Below are 3,975 nucleotides of genomic sequence, written 5' to 3'. Positions count from 1 at the left end.
TTATTATTTCATAGTGGCTTTCCTAGACATTTCTGTCAGTTATTGGAATCCTGATGTGGTTGTTGTTTTGGTCGTATTAACCGCAGAGACCCTGCGATGCCTTTGCACCAACTTTATACTGACTCAAACTGTCCCACTTACATACAATGTTTTTTATTTGAATTCTCCTTTTCTTTACCAAGAACGGTACTTGTATGTAATATAAATATGTATGAGAACAGAGACCCTGTCAGACAGTGTGATATTTGCATGTAATGATGCAGCAGCACAGTCTTCTCTGTCTGAATGTGGAGACCAGTAGGATTGAGGTACAGCACAACTGGGTTTAATGGGTGGGAATTTTTTTTTTTTTTTTTTCTCCCATCATGTTGACAAGATGATGATGATGATGACGTTGATGTTTCAGTTGGACTTTTAAAAGGAAAAAAAAAGTTATAATATCAGTCTTTTCAAGCTACTTCATTACTTGACCGTGTAACTTTTAATTATTTCATTTTAAAGTTTTTACTTGTAAAATATCTTAAAGGGGGAACGCATTACCGTTCATAAATCTTGCATAAATCTTAACTTTCCTATTGCTTTTTTTTTATTGTCTTGGCTTGAAAGCAGTTTACCAAAAGAAAGATCATGTTTGAGAAAACAAATCTCATGTTGTATATTTTCATCACTGCTCTGACCAATAGCTTCCCAAATCCCTTTTTGTCAGGATTCATGCAGTCAAAAACAAAAAATATATATATTATTTATTGCCGTTTGTCCTTTTAAGCTGCTTGTAAGTGAATCTACCATCACATTTCATTTCATTTGTGCTTTTTCCTCAACAACTTTTGGTTTCTATTTATTATATTCTGAAGAAGAGAAATATGCTTCCACGTGCATCACTTAGAGCTCCACATCTGGTGCAGTTGTCCTTTACATGTTGAACATTTATCTGTTTATTTATTCCAGTGTCATAACCCAAGTCTTCAATAATAAAGTCCTTATGATTTCATACTCCACCAAGGGCAGCGTGTGGCTTATTTTCGACCCTGTGGAAAATAACGCAGATATCTTAAAGCTGCAGGTATTTAATCTACACGCATTGAAACGCTTCCATAATTGCTTTAATATCCCACAGATGAATTTTAATGCAATCGGTGTACTCAAAGTTAGTTTTTTGTTTTTTATAATGCACACACACTTGTAAAACTTGCAACACTTTGCTTGTTTTTCTCTATTAATTTGTGAATGTTACCTCCAGTTCCACGTGATCCAGATCATATTCCTGATTTTTTTTTTTGGTTTCTTTCTACAAAAACTTATTGAAATGCATGCACGCCTTTGGCTGCAGCGCTGCACATAAGTGGCCCCTATCACTGCATTCAGCAGCGAGCGTTGCGTTTAGCAATGCTTATTATTCGGCCCTCTGTTCAATTCCCATGCGACTGGTGCGTGTTTATAAATTAAAATTGGCGTTCGGGGTTTTTTGTTTGAGGTCGGTGCTGAGCAGGTTCCTCTGAGGAAGATTAGAGAAATCACTTTGTACCGAGCAGATGTTTCTCTCCCTCTCTCTCTCTCTCTCTCCCTCTCTCCCTCTCTCTCTCTCTGGGCCGCTTCTGTGCGCGCTGGAGACGGGGGGCTGAGCTGGAGAGAATCGGTCACCCGCAGCCAGGGATGGAGATGGAAATAAAAACTGGAAGGTCGGAAAAACTATCAATATTAATATAATAATATTAATCACCACCTTAAATTAGCTTTTTAAGGCTTCAAGTTGTCTGAACGCTCACTGATGTCAAACTGAAATAAACAGTGAAAATGTCCTTGCCCTGCAATGAGAATCAGAAGAACAGTGTCTGTGCTTTAACCCTCCACACCAGCCCTGCAGGCAGCCTCCCATCCTCGATTAAAGCAAGAAAATAGGTTGTGACAGCAGACGTCCTCCCCGGCCTTTCTAATACTTTCAAATTAATTTGCTGATTCGTTTCTTCTCTGCTTGGGACCGACCGTACGTGCACATTACGCACTTTACGTCCCCCGAGGCGCTTTGTTTTACTTTGTATTATAGCGCGTTTATCACGGCCGTCTGTAATCTGCAGAATAAAGCAGAGAGCCAAAGCGGTGAAGGACGTTTTGCTCGGTGCCGTCAGAGGGCTGCATGTGGCTCTGTGTGTGTGTGAGTGTGTGTGTGTGTGAGTGTAGACAACCTTAAAATTATTCACAACACCTGTCACTTCTACATGGATTTAAAGTCATTATATAAATAGTGTGAATATTCCCTGTGTTGTTTTAAAAGCTGGCTGATTTTATCCTGACAGAAATGTCTGTGCGTAAAACTTCTCCTGAATTTGATTAAAAGTTTTGATGTTTCTTCCTCTTTTAATATCAGTATAAAATGCAATAAAGTTATTTTCTTCATCTTAATCAGAGCCGGGTTTAGTGAAAATTACACCAATGCCAAATGAAAGAAATCCTTCCAGGTGATGAATCTGATATTTTAACATTTTTTTCTGAATGTTTTTTAGAATAAAGAAATAATAAAAAGACAGAAACAGTCGTGTCTTACCTCTGTGGCGTCGCTCGAGTGTCTTTACTGTCCCTGTTGAAGCAGAAGCAGTGAAAAACATTTGGTGTCACTTTCCTATATTTCAGTGAATAAGAGCGGCGCGCTGCGTAAAAAGCGGCGGTGCCTCGGCGCTGCTGTGCTGCTGAGGATCCTTCAGCTGAATGGATTATCTCCTGAGCTTTGATGTCTCCTGGCCTCACCTCACAGGTGCTGAGCGCCGCTCGGCCCTCTGCATTACTTCCTTTCCATGCCGCCGTCCAAAAACCTGCACCTGAGGGAGCCCGGGTCTCTGCGTGCAGCGCCGGGGCTCCTACAGCACTCTGTTTTATGCATCATCGTTTTAATAAGCACCGACAACATCCCCGCAGATCCCCGCTTCCAATCCTGCCGGCTGAAGGGACAAAACTTTTCCCCCTCCTCTCCTCGCCGCCTAATCCCAGGCTTTACCAGCTCAGCATTAAGAAAATTCAACTGCAATTTGGGATTAGACAAAATACTCTTATTACAAAAGGTTGGTGCAACTTGATAACTTGATACTTGTTCAGGGGTTTATCTCGGGGTCTTACTCACATCGAGAGAGGAGGGGAAAAAAACAAGAAATGTAAGGGAAATGTCAGAATAACCCGACTCTTTTGTGTTGTGTGAGGGCCATATTTGTTGAATGGCCTTTTTGCATAATTTAACGGAGCCTGTGTGTGAGTGTGTGTTTGTGTGTGCAGGGGAGAGAGGAGGGGTGATGGTATTTCGGGCAGACCCTCCACGGGCCCACTGACTGCTCGGACTTCAGATGTGGTGGAAATAAAACGGTTCGTAAAAGTGTTTGACCTCGAGTCAGCAGCCAGGGAACACAAACCCAGAACAGTTCACAGCAAAACATGTCAGACATGTTCCCTGCGTACCCCGCCTCTCTTCATCCATACGTCTGACCACACTCTTCATCACTTTCATTTTGCTCTCTGTGCGTAAAAAAACCCATTAAGGTGCGTTCAGGTGCTCTTATCCTCCACTGTGCTCCTGCCTGTAATAAGCAGCATCACTACAGGCCTCCACACACAACCTCCAACATTACTTTGTTCTTCTTTTTTTTTTTTTGTTCCGCCGACTATTGATGTCTAAGTTTCTCTGTCAAAGTGCTCTCGTGGATGACTTTTAAGTCCCATCGGCCTCCACTTTGATACCCCCCTCCTCACTAACACACACACACACACACACGTAAAAATGTAATTCCCATCCCTGCAGTCTCTCTCTCTCTCTCTCTCTCATTCTCTCTCTGAACATTAGCTCGCTTTCAGCTCAGGCCTCATTTACAAAAGTTGATGTTTTTGCAGAGATCCACAAAGGATAGCACAGCCGAGCCGAGCCGAGCCGTGCTGCATCTCACGCTGGCACACAGGCCGTAGAAAGAAAAGAAATGCAGTTTGGTGTGTGTGTGT

The sequence above is a fragment of the Morone saxatilis genome, unplaced genomic scaffold (genome assembly GCF_004916995.1).
Source record: "Morone saxatilis isolate NCDOM2014 unplaced genomic scaffold, NCSU_SB_2.0 Contig19, whole genome shotgun sequence".
In the NCBI taxonomy this organism is placed as follows: domain Eukaryota; kingdom Metazoa; phylum Chordata; class Actinopteri; family Moronidae; genus Morone; species Morone saxatilis.
The sequence above is the reverse complement of the archived record's forward strand: the minus strand, read 5'-3'. Positions refer to the sequence as shown.